Source organism: Mugil cephalus, chromosome 16 (genome assembly GCF_022458985.1).
Source record: "Mugil cephalus isolate CIBA_MC_2020 chromosome 16, CIBA_Mcephalus_1.1, whole genome shotgun sequence".
NCBI lineage: Eukaryota > Metazoa > Chordata > Actinopteri > Mugiliformes > Mugilidae > Mugil > Mugil cephalus.
The window spans coordinates 13909698-13930267 of record NC_061785.1 but is presented as its reverse complement, the minus strand read 5'-3'; the positions used below and the strand labels follow the sequence as shown (position 1 = coordinate 13930267).

The 20570-nt window shown below is 40.9% G+C and overlaps 1 protein-coding gene across 1 annotated transcript in view; it reads left to right on the top strand.

Annotated features, from left to right (window-relative positions):
- Positions 1-16631, top strand: part of LOC125022633 (urotensin-2 receptor) — a 52003-nt gene extending 35372 nt beyond the window's left edge. Inside the window, exon 4 of the mRNA XM_047609457.1 lies at positions 12191-16631. The gene's annotated coding sequence lies outside the window, so the exon portion shown is untranslated. The remainder of the gene's footprint in view (positions 1-12190) is intronic.
- The last annotated feature ends 3939 nt before the right edge of the window (positions 16632-20570 follow it).

Sequence of the window (20570 nt, the reverse complement as noted above, 5' to 3'; positions counted from 1 at the left end):
TTGTGAAGGTTCAAATTCTTTATTTGTGCCTGCACAGCTGAGATTAATTTCATCCATGAACAATAGTGGAGTCTGGTTTTGTTGTCTTTCTAACCCTGTCTGCATGATATTTCTTATTATGGTCTTGAAGCTAATCCGCCATTGGCCTTACCTGTTGAGTCATTTCGTTCACTAAATTCACTCTTCTCTTCCGTTCTGTCCACATGAATCCCACCAAAACGATCTCATGGTGATCTACACATAATCAGTTCCCAACGGTGTGCTTCCAGACCAACTATCCTACAAATGATTATTGTACAGAGAAGTTTGTCCGGTTTGCGAGCTGATATTTTTCCTATAACTCCTGTAGAGTTGTGCTGCTACAGGCTCGTTTAGGTTGCCATGACCACCGGCTATTGCTTTTAACCCTCCTATTATCCTTGGGGTCAATTTGACCCCATTCAATGTTTATCATTCAAAAAATAACAGTTGGCTTTTTTTTTTTTTTTTTTTTTGTTTTGTTTTGCTTCATATTTCATGACTTCATGACTTCAGCAAAAATTATCATGATGATATTTTTTCAATGTTGCAGGCGTTGGTGTTCCTCTGGGGTCAGTGTGACCCCAAGCTGTTTTAGCTCTGTTAAGCTTGTCTGTGTGTGTGACCTAACATCCCCACACCCGCAGGTGCACAGTTGATACTGTTTGGTCGTCACGTAAGAGGAGGGTGTGAAAAACAACTAGTCCCACTAGAACTTTGATTATTCTCATGGTGTGGTCACGTGGAAAATGACTTGAATTGTTAACTCCGGCCAAAATTTGGAAGCCAATGTGGAAGTCTTTCCAACTATAGATGCCTCCCCTCTAAAATTACCATATCAGGTATGATGTTTTCAATTGACGGTTGTATGAAGAGCTCCAATAATGACTTCATGTGTTCAACAAGGCTGACTGTGTGTCTGGTGGGACACACTCCCAGCAGCACATCTGCGTTGCCGTTGAAGTGATCAGAGACCGTAATTTTCCATATTTGGTGCTAACGTGACATGGAGGAAGGGCAAACAACATTCTCATGCAAACTTTCCTGCAACATGGGCATGAAGTGTCTGTGTGTCCTGATGGTGGCGCTAGAGGGAAGGTCAACTCACTGGTATCAAGGGGTCATTTATGTATTCAACAGATAAACAAAGTGCCTGACGCAAAAACAAAAACAGTTTTATGTGTGTTATCATTTTCTGGAGGCAAATATCCCTGGGGGGTAAAATGTGTAATATTTGAGGATAATTGGAGGGTTAAGGATCATGAATCATGAAAATCAGTCTCAGATCTCACATACAAATATTTTTTCAGGTAAAAATAATTTTCTTTCTTTGGAAAGCTGTAGGTCAGAGTTAGAAAGTCCAAAGTTTGGCGTACAGCCACAGGAAATGCTAAAATAAACCAGAATTACACTCACTCTCGTGATTTAAAATACTAAAACAGTTATTTTTGACTCGGCCAGACAAAATATGAGGAAATATGAAAAACAATTTCGGCATCGAGGTTTTAAAAGCCCTGTGTGGTTGAAAATGCCAGCCGAGGAGCTCAGTTCCATTAGAGGTAAGCCCAATATCACAGATCACAACGAGCCGCACGGAAATAAAAATCTAAAAATGATGAAAGGTTCTCTGTCACCGAGGACAATAAAATCCTGCCCAGCCATGCACACACGCAATAACGCCTGACATGTAGCTAAAAGGCTGAATTCCCCGTGTATTGCCTAAAGCCCACTAAAGACACTGCAGGTTGACGTGTTCTTGGAATGTGAGCGCGTACTGTGATGCCGTTGTGCATAATGAAATCATATTCTTCAATCAGGAGGCAATTTCACTTTAGGATATTGGCAGATGCTGTTCAAAGATGGTTCCTCAAGGGCGTACCACTAATTGGTCACACCTCAAAATCCCTTACAGCACGAAGGCAATTAAAATGGATAGTTGATGAATTCGTCAAACAACAGATATTAAATTATCACCAAACTGAGCCAATTTTTACACCACAGGATAGAACTACCGTTAAAGTCACATGAAACTTGAAGTCTAAACGATTAACGAAGTGTTTCACGACAGTATTATTTGCCTGGGGTAGAGTTGACACAATCACTGACGTACGAGGTATTTGTTTTTGTTGATCGCTTGTATCCAGTCCCTCTGTCTTCCATCGCTAATGCTGCTTTCAAGGAACAATTATCATCACCGCTGCCCCCGCACAGTTTTAAAAGTCAGCAAGTAACCTTGGCTCAATCAGTGTCTATTAGCCTGCTGCCCCTGAGGATCAGAGGGAATCAGTCAAGAGGAGACATCAGGATCAAACAACCTTGGAAAAAACAAAACTCTTGATAGGTGCTGCTATTCAGCTGATTGTTTTCTGTCTCTTCTTTGAGCCTTCATCGTCGTACAAGGAGATCAGGGTGTCTAAAGCGTTTTGCTTGCATGTCTCGTCCGGTCCCATTTTGCTTTTGGTCAAGTGAAACGCGACACGTGGCATAAAGATATCGGTGCTATATTCTTCCACCTTGACGCGAATAGCCAAGGGGAAAGCCATGAAATGAGGACACGCGCAAGCAGAGGAGAAAAAAAAAGCGTGTGGCCGAGCAAAGAGGGAGAGAGCATGAAATGGAACTAATAAACCAACCTCTGATCTTCCAAGAGTGAAATCAGAAAGCTGAAGAACAGTTGTTCAACAGGTGTGGAGAAAGAGTAAAAGAATGGCTGGACTCTCTGGTGCTTGCCACATTTTCTGACTCTGGCCAGTCCACTTTGATCTGGTTTACTTTCTTGGGCTTGGTTTACCAAAGATTTTTAGGTGCAGCGAGCACGCACCACAGAATTACAACAGAGGCAAGAAGTTTGTCCAGCATTAGGCCACCACACTTCTGGTAGACCTCTGGCGACAGACGCAGGATACATACTCAGTGGCAGTCTTTCAGATGATTGCTTTTTTAACTAGGTTGCTGAGAGGTCGATCATTTCACGCGATATCCCGCCTAAGACTTTAAAGGGGAGGGATAATCTCGGTTGTAGCCCTTAGCGCCCTACTGCGTGACTTTTCCAAAATCGTGACGAGTGTGTAGATATGCAGAGGACCCGTCCAAGGTGAGAAGTTTTAGGGTATAGGGGCTGTGTACATGCTGTGAAATGTGAATAGGGTGTCACAGTGACATGCTCAGACTTCTTAAGAGTCATTTAAAAGTTGTCTACTCTAAGGCATGTCTGCTGGCTAAGCTCATCCTCAATCATAATGCTATTCTAGGAGGCACAGTCTAAAAACTTAAGGCAGCTTCCACAGCAACTACTCAGTTTAATGGTGTGTTAAAGCATCTTTTAGCTCCCTGCTTTGATTTTATGGTGTATTTTTGGTTTGGTTCACTGTTAACAGCCAGTACAGTAATACCAAACCACTGTAAGTTGACTTCTAAATGTAGAACAAAGTTACTTTCAAAACAGAGAAACTTTCAGCACAACAGATAGATAGATAGCTAACATTGGTAATTCTTTTTAAATGGGGATGATTACTTTTCGCAAATGTAGGGCGCAAAGGATGGATGTCCTTTTACATCATAAATAATTATGTAATAAAATACCAAATTTTAAAATGCTAATCTGTAATGTTTTGTTACAGTTTGCATACCAAAAGTAACCAAAAGAATCAGTTAGCTTGGGTTTAAACTGAAGCAACCTGGCTTCAATGGAAAAAGTTACGGGTCTCAAACAAAACCCATATCTAAGAATATTTACCATATTTACAAAGCCTGATAAAATGACATTTGGAATTCAGACACCGAGATACAGAGAAAGAAAAATGCCTACCACCAGTCACACCCATACAAATTCAATCCAACACTGCTCAGATGGCATTTATGACTACACTGCTGGTACTCTTCTGTCGTTCACCTCATAAAGTCTGTCATAACGATTTGAATGGCCCAGATGATATTTATCTGTATAATCAGTTCCAGACCAACTTTCTGTTGTGAAAAATTCTCGTATGAAGAAGTTGGTCTGACTTACGGGCTAATGTTTTCTGCTTCAACATCAACCTTGTTTATGCCGCTTTGATTGGCTAACATTGGTTGATTTTAAGGAGAAGGAGGCTAATTTCAAGAAGATATTGGTGTATAACCCTAATGTGTTTCTTTTCCACTAAACGGTAGCATGACATCCAAGCATTTGGTTTGAAAACCAATACAGTTAGCAACAAGGTTTCTAACTAGAAGGTGTATGTCCTCACTGTTGTTTCTAGTTCCACAATTTCCACATTGACTGCTGCTCAGAAAGATTAGCAGAACTTAACTTAAGCTGTGAATAAAACTGTGGATTCTATCAAAAATAAGACAAATTTGTACAGATTTGTCACTCCAGCGTGATCGAGATGAAGATCAGCCCGGCAAAGCCTCATCAAGAGAGCACGTCCGACTTCTCTGGGACACATGGTGCATTAAAAGCACAGAAGCAAAGACTACGAAACCTTGGATTTCTACAGCCAGACACAATTGTTGGGATTTCCTGTTGCGTTTGATGAAGTGACATTTAAATATAGTGCGGTATCAAAGGGTTGCCCTTGTTGCAACGTGGAAGATTTTTCTTTGACGTCTCCCTAGAGTGAAACAGTGCTCGGGCTCTGTCCCATCATCCTTCATTACAGTTTCCCTTCTATCTCACTTCTAAAGAACGCTCTTCCAGCAGCCTTTCGTTACCTCCCCATGCTCTCTCCAGGAACAAAACCGGAGCACACAGACACCCAAGTCGGGGATGTATACACGTGAAAGTTCTTCTGATCTCATGCTTTTAAGGATACATGGAACGATGAACGTGAAACGTTCTTTGAGCAGTCTCGTTAGGTGGCACATGCAGCAGAAACAAGATCCCTGCAAGCTCAAAAAGTTTAATGCTCCAGGTACAGGTGGCAAGGCAGTGGTTAGCATTGTGGCCTCGCAGCCAAAAGGCTCGGGGTATGAACCAGTAGTGAATAACGTTAACGGGACATGCAGACTCAATGAGTGACCGTGAAAAAATGCGGGTGTGAGATGACCCAAGCCGGTCGTAACTATTAGTTCTGGTTGATTCGGTGACACCTCTACAGCAAACACTCGCTGAACGACTACTTTGTCGGGAGTGCACAGAAGCAACTGGTGTTTCCTATGTAGGTCGTAGTGTAGCAAAATAAAATGGGCAAACAGCAAGAAGTGAAATACTATTCACAAAAGGAAACAAACGGCCGATGCCGTGGCTGACATGTGTGACAAATCCATTACATTTCCCGGGAGTGTGTGCATTTCATTAGCCGAATATTCTGTAATACACCTCTGGGAAGCAGAGAATACGCAGCCTCGTTTCCTCTGAAGACTACTATACAGAGAGGTAAATGTGTTTATATTTAAACACTGAAAGGCTGTTACTGGAAAATTGATTATGCAGGATTATAAACATGAACTTTTGCAGCAGAAAACATATGACAATAAGCCAAAAATCCATCAGTATACAGTGTCTAGAGTGAGAACAGATATCTTATTTGAATTTGAACACGTTTGCTTTCACTCCATGGTTTTACCGAGTTTAATGTGTTTTGTTTTTCTTGCAGCAAATAATTTGATAATAGACAAACAAATGTATTACCATCTCAAATGCCTCTGTCTGAATAAATAAGGAATATCTTTATTAGTAGTCTGTGTGCACCGGTGTCACTGTGTGCGCGGATGACTGCTGTCATGCTGCAAGGCGAAGATAAGAACCATCCAGTGAGCTGTGTGCTAAGCCAGGTGGGATAAGCCAGGTCTGTGTGTCCTGCCAGAGTGGGAGCGAGCCGCGAGCTGCGAGCAGGAGCCGTAACTCTTGCAGAACTAGCAGCACTTACTGGCGCTGGTGCGAAGACACAGGAACCCGCCGACTCCGCTTATCACCCACCTTTTACCCAGACGCTCGGCCAATATCACAGCCAGGCCCCAAAACACACACATGCGATTTAACATTCTGCAACGCTTGAGACATTTTTCACTCAGCGGTGGAGTAATCAAGTCCAAATTTAGGTTGGCTTTCCTCCAGATTGAACATGGTCCAAGTTGTGTGAAATACATAACAATAACTGTGATAACCACAATAATTGGCCTGTAGGTCATTCTCCCAGCTCTGCCGTAGAGATTTATTTATACTACACTCTTCTGCTGCTAATGCTTCATTCTTTGCAGTCAACATTACTCAAACCATAGAAGATAACACTCCCTCCAAGACTTCACATATGTATATTCATGCAATTCTTTAAAAATCCTGCCAGAAAGCATGCTGAAGTTTGCTTTTTTTCCCCCCAAGTCACATTTGTGGATTTACTAAAAATAGCAGAGGAAACCACTCTGAGTCGATGAGCCTTCACTTCCTCAGCCTTTTGAGATCCACTCATGGTGTCTGATGAGCACTCGACGAGGAAGCCTTGGCAGAGGAGGCAGATATGCCCCCGGTTGCCTGGCGGCTGCTGCCAAGTGGCCTGTAAGGTGGTTTGGAGCAAGGGAGATCTGTTGGAACCGGAACAGGGGGAGAAGAGAGGGGTGGTGAAGGAGACACATCTATGGAAGGGCGTACGGCCAAATGCATTGCAATCTCAAGTCAACAGGTGGCCAACGAACAGCTGGACTGAAGGCTGGGGGAGCAGAGTCATTCAGGTTTCTATTTTCTGCTATCTCAAACAGCACAAGAACACGACTCTATTGCCGTGAGCTTTAGGGACCAGGAACAGAGTCAGAGTCCTCTGGAGGAGGGTAACCACACATGAATATACTCTTATGTGCCCCGTTCGAGAGGAGAAACATCCACAGCAATTTTTCCCTGAACTACCGTGGATAAATGAAGAGAGCATTCGTCTTCTTTACTTTTTGGCCAGGAAGGATCTGACTTGAGTGAATTATGTTGTAAAATAAGCAGAGGGGTATAGGCCGGCTAAAGTTTGTGTTCTCCAGCCAAGGAGCCAGTGAACCAGTCCAAGCATCACACACCCGGCCGGCAATTCAACATTTGATGCCAGTGTTGCTCACCTAGCCAAATGACTCTACAGCAGTGGATGTCGAACCGTTGCTTAACAACTGGAGCGAGGCGCAGCAGGTCGTTTTGTATTTCGTATGGTCCCAACACATGGGGTTGAATTTGTTTGATGAGATGGATCTGGTTGGTTGTAGGACTGTCCAGCTGCATTAAGGTAGTGACACTTCATAGAGAAATCCAAACGGCTTGTTACCAGACTCATAGCCTGATGCGAGTTGAGTCTGACTGTGCCACGCTATCATCTGCTATAAGAACCTCTTGCCTTGGACCTGTGTGCTTTAGCATGATATTACTGTAGCCAATAGTGCATATTTACGACTGCACAGCTGCTGACTGTTTCAAGCAATACTGTAGAATTTTCTTGAAGATGTCTCGAGTAGCTTCTTCAGTGAACTGAAGGATGAGTGGTGAAACGTCTTCAAGAAAATTCTACAAGTCCAGTTACCTTTATTCAACGCCTTTTAGATCTTGACATTGACATCTCTGACAATGCAATGTTCTGCTGGAAAACCTTTGGACCAGGCATTCTTGTAGACATTCCTTAGACATGAACCATCCACCTCGACCAGACCACCCCTATCCCATAGCAATGACACTCCTTGATGGCCACAGGATGCAGCATGACACAGGCCCACAAACAACGGCTTAGGAACAACACGAAAAACACCTGGACTCCAAATTCAATTGGTCCCAAATGAATCAACCATCTGCAGGATACACTGAAAACAAGCCTGATCCACAACGGTCCCTCTCCTCAATCCATAGGACCCAAAGGCCCCCACTAACATCACCCTCAGAAGGCCCATGTCCGTTCTTTATGAGTCACAACTGTTTTGGAGGCACAAGGGAGACCTACACAATATTAGGACAGTGGTCATAATGTTATGCCTGATCAGTGTACGTGGATCTAAAATTGAGTAGCTACAAAAAGCTCCTGGAGAGAGATCTCATTTCAGCCAGTAACATTTCTCACTCTGCTCAGGTCTGTCTTTTTTCTTCATAATATGCGAGTGACCAATTTGGTTTCAGTTAGCAAAGCTAATGACCCCATGTTTCAAAAATTACTTGGACATTTGAAAGCTACATTAACCACCTTTATCTTCATAGTACAGGCCAACAACACCAGTATGGCAGGTAAGTATCAAGACCCCAAAGTCAAAAGTTAGAATTTGAATACAAAGTTTTATCAAGTAAAGAAAAAAAATCATTGAACACAAGAAAAAGTGCAATGTCATCTTTCAAAACCCGAGTCAGGCCTACTTCAAACCACACAGAAGAACAGCTACGCTGTCCCAAAAAACAATACTGTCACTGCTGCTTTAACTATGGCAGTACACCCAGGGTCTCACGGCTCAATGTAAATAATAAAGTCTTTTCTGAGACTTCAACCAAGACTGAGAACTAACATGGAAGACTATAGAACAATTCATCCTTCATCTGTTTCTCTTGTTTTATGTATTTATTTATTTATTTATCAGGTTTCACAGTCACAGCCTTCCACAGCTTTTGCAGTTTTGAAATGCTGGCACAGTCTATATAATATGACTGCTTCTCGGTTTTGAAATGTGCACATATTTTAAAAGAATAAAAGACATAATTTAGATCGACTGCTGGCAGTCAACACTTATTGTTTGAATATTTTTAAACAATGTCAACTTGAACGCCCAAGCCTCGTGGACGTGAATTTTATTAACCACAGAACTGCCAGTATGATTGATGTGCTGGAAAAATCAGGAGCTCCTTTCGCTCATTTTCTGTTGCTCTTCCCTCATCTGTGTGTGTGTGTGAGTGTGTGTGCGTGTGTTACTCATATTGAAGGCACCCTGCTTCAAAAAGCAAGATCTCATAATGTAAATCATTCCATTTTACAAGGAATACTTGGTTCAGGTTTGGGTAACAATCAGGTGTAGGCGAGCAGTGGCATGGTTATAGGGTTATAAGGACTTTCAATGTATTTTTGTATAAAGTGATGGGACTACTTGGATTATTGTGGGTGGTTACAGGCAGCATCCAACTTCAATCCTGTGGAAATTAAGTATGTTCTGAGACTGGGTTGCATAATGTTTCAAACTGAAGCACCGACAAAAAGGGTAAGAGATAATTACATTTTTAGTCAATATTTAATTACCGCCACTTTAATCTCATTATGCCATCCACAGACGTTAAAGTTAAACAAAGTTCACATGAGCCAAACTGTCTGGGTGTGTGACCTCAGTCATCAGCTTGAATTATGTCATCCGGAACAGCTTGAAAACTGGACTTTTCCCCAAGATTTTTGCACCTCTCATCCAAGTAGTTTTTTAAGTTCTAAAAGACTCGAAGAGTTTGGGATTAAACAGGAACATCTGTGGGTGTTGCCCATCAGAAATGCATTTGACTTCTCTGTTAATGATCAAGTACCTGTAGCTGGAAGAAACTGTTTTGATCCGGTGGTACTCTAATGACCCATTATAGGCCAGAGACTCCAGTCTGACGGTGTGAACATATGCGGCTCAGTTTCTGATGGGCAACACCAACAGATGTTCCTATTTAAACCTCCACCTCCTCACCAGTCCTTTAGAACCGAAGAAGCTACTTGGATGAGTTATGAAAGAGGAAACTACCTTTTCAGTAGGTAACACTGTGTATTAGATACTGCAAATACAAAGACCAGATTGATGTTGAATGGAGAACTCTAGCTTTAGATCATCACTACTTTACCCCAACAGCACAACAGACTGGAAAAGTGCCCCTGTTGCATTCCAATTTTCGATGTGTGTGTTGTCATACGTGTTCTTTAACCTTTGGTAATAGAGGTCACACCTTCACATCAGAGGGCGATCCCGAGCTGGATCTTCCAGAGTCCAGTGAACTGGATATGGACAGAGTGTCGTAAACATACACTTCAAACAGCATCTCCTCACACTCTCATACACTCCATTACACTTGAAAGTCAGTACAGCTGTCTGGTATGATGCCGCCGTTTTTCTTAGAACAAACGCTTCTTACATTTTTGATATACTGTTTCGTGAGGTGCTGTGGTATCCGTGTGCTACCCATGTTAAATAGGCTGCAGGATTGAACTGTGCATGTCGGGATTTATTGTTTTCTAGCAGATGGTTGTATCTTTCTGCCCGGCATTTTGCTCCAGACTGAAAAATACAAAACAGCCATTGGTTATAATATAAATTTCTACCTGTGACAAATGGCATCCCGCAAGGCTCCTTACATGGACCAGTTCAGTTGTAGCGTTCATTTTAAAAAATATCATTTTCTTTTAATTTTTTTCTTTGGAAAAGTTTGGGAAAGATGCAGCTCATCAATAAGCACTGACCTGCGTAAGACTTAACCATTGACCCATTGATTTAATATGACCACTCTGTCTGTTTTTTGTTGTTAAAACACAGCATTTTAAGGAGCGTTGCAAAAAAAAGATGTTTCTGTTACTGTCAACTACTTTAATTACTAGAAGTCTCTGTTGTTAATTTCATATTACCAATAGAATCTAAATAGAATGCATATATACTGAAAACTGAATTTTATTCATCTAAATCCTAACCCGAACTGTGCTGAAAGAAGCAGAGAACAAATGTAATGAGTTTTAAATGGACTCAACAGAAGCACTCAGCATTAATTAATCTCATTATTTGTCTGTGCAACTTTTTCCAACAATGTTTTAGTGTGATTGATAAAAGTGGACAAGAATGCATTCTTCCATTTATTGGCAATCACGGGGAAATTAACTGAGCAATATGAAACTTTTTCATATGAGTGATACAATTATTATTCAAATGAGAGAATACATTATATTATGGTCATTAGCCATTTCATCTGAGTCCAGATAATGATTATATTCATTTTCAGATTAATGAATCACTTCCTAAAGACACAACTAACCAAAGTTCTCCTTCATCGTCAATGTCCTTGTGAAGGAAAATTACAACAACAACATGTCATCATTCTTTAGATTAGAGCAGCCACAAACAGAGGATGGTTTTATTCTGGAACAGCTGTTAATTATGCATACTTTAATTTAGCCAATTAAAGACCTGATTAGTTGAGGGCCTTGTATCCATTACAGGTACTGCATGTACTATAAGGCTGACACAACACAAACAACATCAAGTTGAGCGGTGTTTACTTTCTGTGCCTGGTGGGGACACGTGAAGAAAAAGAAAGAAGAAAAAAGATGAATGGCGGAAGACTGAATGAATTTGCATCTGACCCAGTTCCACTAGGTTTAAATAAGCACAACGGGAGCGATCACATGCACGTACAGTTGTGAAAGTGAGCTGTATATAAATAAAAACACAATTAAATTTGCGCTAGAGAACAGAACACAAGGCGGTGGTTTGTCATGTCACGCCGAGCTGTTCTCAAAAGTTTCCAACTCCACTGAGAGCAAATTAGCAGACCAAAGACAACAAGCTAACCATTTCCAAGTAGCTTGAAAAAAAAATCTGCAAGCAGCTTATGATGCTATGCTACAAGGAGCAGTAGCTACCGTATATAATACCTGTAGGGAGGAGGTTGGGGAGGATGGAGGGGCCACCAGCACACTGAACTTTATTATTGTTTCAGTACTGAACCTTTTCCCTTTCATTTGCTTGAACCACGTTCATTGTTGTACCCATAACTGCAAAGCTGTAGTATTTTAACTGGATCTTTCCTTTAAAATAACCTGTTTGTTTTTGCGAGTTAGAATTTTGATAGTTTTTCATCAACTCTGTCCTAGAAAGATCCCATTTATCCAAAGTGATTATGCATAATGCATGAGGATAAACTATGTTTTGGTATTTAAGACACCTGAGGGATAATGGCAGGGAAACTGAATGCACCATAGACACTTTGCCACTAATCTGATCCTGCCAGGCAATCCTGTTAACTATGCTTTATAAATCATACTATAATGATTTCTTTGAGCTTGAATTCCCCCTCTCTCTCTCTCTCTCTCTCTCTCTCTTTGTGTGTTAGGTCGATTCAAATGAAGCTGTGTCTGCCTTCCCAAATGTACACAGGAGCGGATAACTGCTTCTTTGCTATTTATACTCACAGGCTGTCTCCAAAGAGAACATGTTCTGCAAACAGCGTATATGTGTGCATGTGTTTGGAGGATTTACAACCACAGTATTAATAGCCATGCTCTGTCCTATGCCTCCCTGATAGATATGACTGTGCTGACGAAAAGGAAGAAAGGACAGGAAGAGCCCGTGGAGACGCGAAGCAGTAGCGGACCCTGAGGTTCCTCATCAACACAACGGCAATAGCGGATGGGGAAGACCGAAGATTTGTTTTGTATTTTCTTTTCAAATGTGTGGGAACAATAGCGTTGTAGTAACACCAGATGGAACTGATAAGAGGCCGGCTGCTGCTGCTGTTTGAGACTGAACTTAAAAGAGACACCCCCCACGTCTGAACCCCCCTCCCCAGAACTTAATGCCGCGTGGAGAGAGAAATCAACGTCTTATGTAACAAATTATAAGGGTTTTCTCATATGTTTACCCTCTGCCCTCCTTATGTTGCACTGGGTCAGCCTGCATGGGAAAGCGTCTTTTGCGTCTTCTTGTTGAGAGGAAATGTGTTCACAGCATGGGGTGTAATGATGATGCGCAAGTGAGGGAAAAGCAGCATTATGGAGGCACAAGTGGTTTGGTTTACAGGGAGAAAAAAAAGAAAAGGGAAACAATATAGTTGTCGTAGTCGTAGCTGCAGTGAAAAGAATGCATGGCGGTTTCAGCTGTAGCAAGGGGCAATAGCTGTATTTGCTTTCTTGGTGAGAATTAAATGCCAAGATAAATGCCACTCATATTTTATGTCACACATACGTAAAGCTACATTATGCAGCCGCAGCAATATTTCTGCTTTATTTTACAAAATCCACAGTGTAGACAATGCCACATTTTCAATGTTGGCGGTTGGATGTTATATTTTTTGTTTCCAGTCTTTGCACTAAGCTAAGCTAAGCTAAGCTAAGCAGATTCCAGTGACAGCATCATATTTACAGTATATAATGACAGTGGCATCCGCCTGTTCATCGAGCTCTCTATGAGAAACAACCGATTGGTATCGGAAGATAAATATTGGGATTTTCATAACAGCTGGATTGGTTCAGGAACGGGCTTCAGCCAAAAAATGGTTCTTTTGTATTTGTTTATTTATTTTAGGTCTGCCATAAACCACAACCGCGTCCCTGTTGCGTCAAAATGGATTCGTCGTCCGTGTTAATGGTGATTGGCGAGCACCAATACTGCCAAAAAGTAAATAAGTAAAATGAAGACGATGACCTCCAGTAGACGAGGATCTAGAAGACCGCAAGCGAGGCAAGAAACGCCTTTCTGAAACTCCAGGGGGAGGAAATCTCGTTTGTCTTAAATAAACGATTATAAATAAACTTGACGGGGACATCCCTAGTTCAAGCTGTTCCTTTATCGACGAGGCAATGTACAAATAGGCAGTAGCACAGTTTTGATAAAAAAAATGAGGGTCACTCCTTCCCTGAATAGTACACCTCCATCTTTCCAGTGAGAAAACACATTTGACCTTTGGCCTCAAACAATACCACCTGTTAACTTTACATAGATTCAGTACTCCAACTGCATTTTCTTGGATCATTATCTGAAACCACAAATACAGACTTCGCATATATTTTTTTTATGTGGTGATGTTCTCTATCGAAACACCCATTAAAGCTGGCATAGTCTGTGTTTTCCTTACTTTGAGCATATTCCATGAAAAGACCAAAATATTATCTGCGTAGGCAAAGTCAATACAATACCCTCATTATACGATAATCTGACTCCTCTGTACCACGGAGGATCCAGAACCTAATAAAAATCCATCAGCAAAGCCCTATTGTTGCACTGGGCCACTTTCTTCACCACGAACACAATGTAGTTTTATTTTGACACAGGCCCATACACACACGTGTTGTAAATTCCCAGTGGTGCATTGATTAGAATATGACTCGATAAATTAGCTGTTTATTCCTGTATGAATCTACTGTATCAAACTGCTTTGTGACTATTTTGCCCTTTTTTCAAAATGAATTCATATATCCTGGAGTCATTTTTTGTTGACAGGATAAAGACATTGTCAAGGTTCTTAGTCCAGGATGTAAAGACTTACAGGGGCTTTGGTCTGTCAAAGAAAATATGGAGTAAGCCCTAAAACACTAACCAAAAATACATGGTTGAGAAAAAGAAATGACTTCTCCGTATAGATGCTGTTGCCAATGTATTACTTCTGTTTACAGACATTTGAATTCCTTCGCATGTCAATACTGCTTTTTAATGCTACTGTGTCAGGCTGTCAGATTCCACAATTTCCCAAATGTACACTGAAAAAGCCGAAAGTGCTTTTTATATGTGTGTCCTCTCAGGTCCGTGGGGCTCCTCTGAGGACTCTTTTATCAGGCTGGTTTGATCAACCCCTACTTCGATTCTCATAAAACAAAGGATACAAAGGGAGCCGGCGGGGTTGCAGGTAGAAATCAGACTGTTACATCTCTACTGATTGAACTCCCAGTGCAACAGGAGACGAGCTGCGACCCATATGCCTGGCTGCTGCATATTTAACCAATGCAGCCTCTGTAGTAATCTCGGTCTCTGGATTTGGAAGGATTTGTACACAGGAGCTTAAAAATTGGAAGAACTTTACACAGATATCACAATGGGATCTGAGGATGTTAAATAGCCCTTTGCAGATGTAGTGAATAGACACAACAGAAATCAATACTGGAACAGATTTCTTCCCCAGAGACTGAGAAAAAATGCAAGAAAAGGAAAATATAATATTAGTTATAATAGTACAGTAGTACAGACACCATTCCTGTATTTCAATCTGAACTGAAGTTGGTGTTTAGGTTTAGTCTGAAGCAAGGTTCACATTATTATTCATGGCAAGGCCAGAAGACTGTTTAAATTTGGACTGTAATCATAAACCAATCCTAATTTCCTGCCACCGCCACAATGAATGGACAATCTGGCCCACTGGAACGTAGAAAAGCCACAGCAGGACAAATTCCATACATTCTTATTAATTCAGCCTCTCGGACATCGAAGCAAACATCCCGCTTAAATATATAATATGTGATATAATATATGAAGTGCCACTCCACCGGTTTCGCAGATCAACATCAGTTGACTTGTTGTGGCCAGAACTGCTCGGCCTGTGATAACGGTTATATAATGTATTCTGAAAGTTTGGAGAAAAAAAAAAGCTCGAGATTTCATCTGTACTCGCGCCCAGTACTTCACAATGCTTGGTAGATTGCAAAGAAGAGGCATGAAGTGTAAAGGAGTCTGCATTTACGGACTAGGGACAAACAAATGGGAACTGGAGGAGCACGTTTTCAATCTCTGGATGGAAATCTGGGCTCTGCTGCTACACAGACTTTCAATTTTGTTTATCCAAGCTTATGCAGGTTTGTGGTAGTACAATAGGTTGTAGTAGATCCCATTTAATTTCCATGGATGACTGAATTACCCACTTCAGTGCAGTACATAAATGTCTAAAAGGGACCAATATTAATTGTAGTATTCTAGTCAATCACCTCAGGCAGTAAAATAACTAGTCAATAATTATAAAGTGCGACCAAATACACAAGATTGCAAAACAATGCTGTGAGGCTACAGTTATCTCAGCCATTCTGAAATAATTCAGCCTCAAACCAAGGCTTTTAAAAGCAGACTACAATTATCCTTTTTTGACCAGCAGACATGGAACAACACTTTTCCACTTATCCTGAGAAATACCAGTCAATCAAACATTTTCTCAATATATGGTGTGAATCAAAAGACACATGGTCTTTGGCTTTAGCAGAGAATCGATGGCTTGAAGTGTTGTTGAACAGGTAGCATTGTCAGAGAAATTCCTTCCTGCTCATTAGTTGTGCAGCCAGACATAGTGTGAATCAAATTTAAATGTGTTAATAGAGAGACCCAATTAGATTCACCTTGGATGGCAGGACCTGGTACAAAAACAAATATGTTAGGTGATGAGATGAATCCCAGGTTGATGACTGATGTGAATGTCTCGGTTTCTTTAATATGGGATGACCGACAAAGGAGCCAAAAGTAGCCAAACATTGCGTAGTTCTATGAAGTTGGCAGCCGATTCTTAGTGGGTTCAACATTACAACACTTACCTTCTATAGCTATAAATTGTAGCCTCATTCTTCTATTCTCATCTGTGGTTAAATGAACTCATGTGAATCCAGTCCCATTCTAGCCAGAAAAATAAAGTGATTCTTCAAGAGTCCTATCGAATCAAACTTGGGATACATGAATTACAGGTTGTAGGAGCGACTTTTCCGTGCATGTTAATGTAGCCACTTGCATTCATCTTGTAACGCGGCTATCCTTTAGCACACCATGTAAACTTCCACTTGTTTAATTGGTTTGTGTTTTGGTAAAATGATTGATCACACACAGTCCAGTCGGGGGTTTGTCCTTGGCTGTTGTACATATATTTAATTGCATTTCTCTCTGTGGGTGACATGGCACCTGGAGCTACATTACTGTGCAAACTGATCGCGTCTAATCCTCTGTAAACTGAAGGCAATGAGTGATGTAAATTATGTGCACTTTTATTAAAGAAGCTGTCTGACCTTCCTGTGTCTGTCCTTCATAGAACAGATGCTAATCTCTGTAATTAATTGGTGTAATTACACGTCATATTTTACATTGCATAAGTGGTATGGTTTCGGGTGATGTAGAAACACAAAGGGGAGGCAGGAGTAGAAACTCAAGGAAAAATTGAGTAAAAACTTGGGAACGAAAGGCACTGGTGGCAAACGAAAAGAAATAGGAAAAAAACAAAAATAAAGACGAGCACTTAGGAACATGAGAAAACACGAGTATAGAACAAAAAGAGGTAACATGCTTGACAAATTGAAATAGAACAAAGGAAAAAGAGGGCTGTATACACACTTGGGTAGAGGGACTAATGAGACACAGGTGAAACTAATGTAATTGTCTGCCCATTGCTTGGTGGGAAGTCCTATCAAATTGTCTATCACTCAGTGGATGGACGGTTTGACAAATTACATTAAGTTAATCATTATTTAACAGATTCTTGTTACACGTTGATGCTAGTGCTAACTGCGAGCTAACGCCACGTTACTTGCCTGTTTCAGGGGTGTCCAAGCACAAGTTGCATTTACATCAGTCAGTGTTAACTTTTTAAAATAACACTCAGTCTCAGAGAGTGAGTGTATTAGTATATTCTCTAAAATACGCGTTTTCCTCGTCCATTTGTGCCAAAACAGTCCACTGAAATATGCTAACCGCCGTTCACAAGCTGTAGTGTTTGAGATGTGTTGCATCCAGTTAAGCCCTGCCCCTCAAAAAAGTCACAAGGTTTACAAACTGTGAAGGGGTCTATTTGAAAACTTTTTTTTTTTTTTGCTGTAATGAATTAAATAAAAAAGAAAAAAGAAAAAGCAAACACATTTTGTCAACATTTGCCAAACTGGGCGTCTTTGAATTTTACTTTGCAGGAGAAATAGAGTTTGGAGGGTGAACAAAACCAATTAGGGATCATCACACAATAACAGTGCACTGACTTTTAAGTGTGTCTCTATTTGTGAGTGTGTGCTTGTGTAAACCTATCAGTGATGTAAGAGGGCCGACCATTTCTGCATTTTACCTGCCGGCATACAGACAGTTTTCGACAATATGCAATATCTAGCATGAGCAATTTGTGTGATTAAAGTACTATAACAAAAGATAAATCAAATATTTTGGGAAGTTTTGTTTGCATTTTGGTGGGTTTTGAACAACTTCTGACCTGGAAACCATAATCTGTATTTGGCAACATTGCATCTGTCTTTTTCACAACTTGCTAGCTTGCGCTGTACTGGTGTTAGCGAAACATATGACATGATTGTGAAGTGCTTCAATAATTTGTCTTTTAAAATTCTATTTGTTTTGCCAATGGTGAATTCCTGGGCGGGAAAAAACAAAAGCGCCTTACGTTTATTAGCGAAGAGACAAAAACTGTCATGAATGGGTAGCACTGTGCAGTGGTGTCACTAGCGTGACTTGCATCTTGGGCCTCCCTCGGTCTTTAAGCATGGATGCTATTATCCAAAAAGATTTATGAACCCTCAGTTCACTGTCACACAGTCAAGTCTGATGAAAAGCCTTTCCTACCACCTCCAGCCAAATCCTCTGAGTTTAGTCAAGAATGAAAGTAGGTCACTGGTGTCATTGATATCGTGCTGGGACGGATGGAGAAGACTCTTGGTTGGCTGATACTTGAATAGACCCTTACACGTAATGTGTTTTGCTGCGGAGTACATTTAATCTCGCAGTCAACACTTTAGCCAAAATTGTAGCCAAGATTATACTCACGTTTGCAGTGTCCTCACTTGACGTGAGGTCCTCTTAACCATGAATAACAAGCAACATGTGCAGTAAGTCAGTCCTGATTACTCATTTACATATCAGAAGTGTGTGAGTGTGAATAATGGAGAGAAAGCCACCACTTATAGTACGTTACAGGCCAAGAGTAGGGAAATTATTGATAGTCTACAGAAAGCATCTCCTTTTTTGTCACGTATGCATCAACAAAAGAAATCAGAGCAGATGAATTTGCTTCATGCATTGTGTACTTTTTAAACTTCATCGCGCATAGTGCTGAGTGCTATCCCCCTCTTCTCTTTCTCCGTGCTGAGTGCAGTCTCTTAACTGGCATCCCAAGGGATATACTGCTGATCTGCATTTTAGGACTGTGTGTGCTCTCCAGGCCACTCTCCAGGCCTCAAGGAAAAAACAGCACAAAACTAGCAAAACATCTGATGAATGCAATTTGTGATTCTCTTTTATTTATTTATTTTTTAAAGTTGTACCAGTTGTTTGCCTGGTTTAACGACTTCATATCTGCTGAGGCTTGTGTTTTCACTACAGATTCGTATGTGAAAAAAGGCAATTAAAATGGAGTGTAGCTTAATTTTATACTTCAACGAATGAGACTGACTGCTGGTCCCTAGAGGAGATGAGAAAATATGCAGCTACAACCCTAATGAGCTGCTTTAAATCCATGACCACATGTTTGGTATGTTTCATCTTTGGTGACCAGGATACGTGCACCCACGCCAATAATCTGTTCCCACAATCAAACTGTACTGTATCACGCATCAAATGAACAAGGCAGTTTAAGCAATGTTAGACTAACTGTCCCCTCTCCTCCACCAGAAACTACTTCTAAGATACATTTCATCAAGTATAATACTCTATGAATATCTATTATTGCTGTTTTGTAATCTTTAAGTCAAACATCAGGACGAAATAATGCAGATGGATTGTTACGGTCTGACCGTAAAGCACAATTCTCCAAGTTAACGGTTATTAATGACACTGAAAGGAGCGGAAAGGATTTAGGCAAAACTACAAACTAAGCAAATATAAAGAAATAATGAAGGTAAGTGGTATTTTCTCCTGGAAAACCTTTGGACCCGGCATTTGTGTACTAAAGCTCCTTTCACATCGCATGTGAAAGGGTCGATCTGGGTTTTCGACCTGGCAATTGATCTGGGATTTTATCAGCTCCGCTTGGCTTCAATGTGAACAGGAATGTCGCTTCACCCACTAATTTATGCAATGACGACGATTTACTTGCCTGTCACATTGTGATTTTGTCACTGGACGGCCTGTCAGACTGTGTCATTGTAGAAGCTCCAGGGCTGCGAGCAGCTCAAAAACAGGGCCAAGTTTTGATCATAAGAGATCGGTTTCCGAAGGGAGGAGATTTTTGTCCATTTTTTCAATCAGACAAATCAAATGTGTTGTTACACGATGGAATCACATAGGTGAATTAGCCATGCGTCATGTTTGGGAAATCGGACCAAGGAATCTTAATGAGAACTGCGAATGTGCAGCTGTGTTTATATACAGCTTGTACAGCGATATGGCACACTTTATTAATCAATCATGGCAGCGCAGTGGCAAGACCTTGAGATCCATGAGCTGCTCTGCATCCAAGGAAAAGAGGAGAGTGTTTAATGATGACGATGTCAACGCAATGGCGTATGCAAGGCCCGTGTAGCAGCTCTTCTGGTGTTCAAAACAAGCACACCTTTCCCGATTTCGTGCTGGGGGCGTGGTAAAGTTTACAAATGTTTGTCATTAATTTTTATGTGTCTGTATGTGAAAGCAAAGTAAAACCCAAGAAAAAGAACAATCTGTCTGTCTTCACTGAGAAATTGAATAATGTCATGCAACAGCCTGCAGCTCTCTCAGCGCAAGTTCAGATCCTGGCAATGTGAATGCACACCAAGAGATATACACACTATGTATATATATTGACAGATATTGAAAGATATACAGTCATTTGTATGTGGATCACTTAATATCACTTACCACTGCTCTGATTGGTTGCAAAATCATCCATTTGCATCAGTCAGCGCACACTCCATAATAAGATCCAGATAGAGAATCGTGGAATCTTACAGAATTAAGTCTGGCTACACTAGGCTAACTCCTAATTTCCTACTGGTCACTTGTGGTATTGCAATGACAAAAGAAATGCTATTTCTTTACCATTA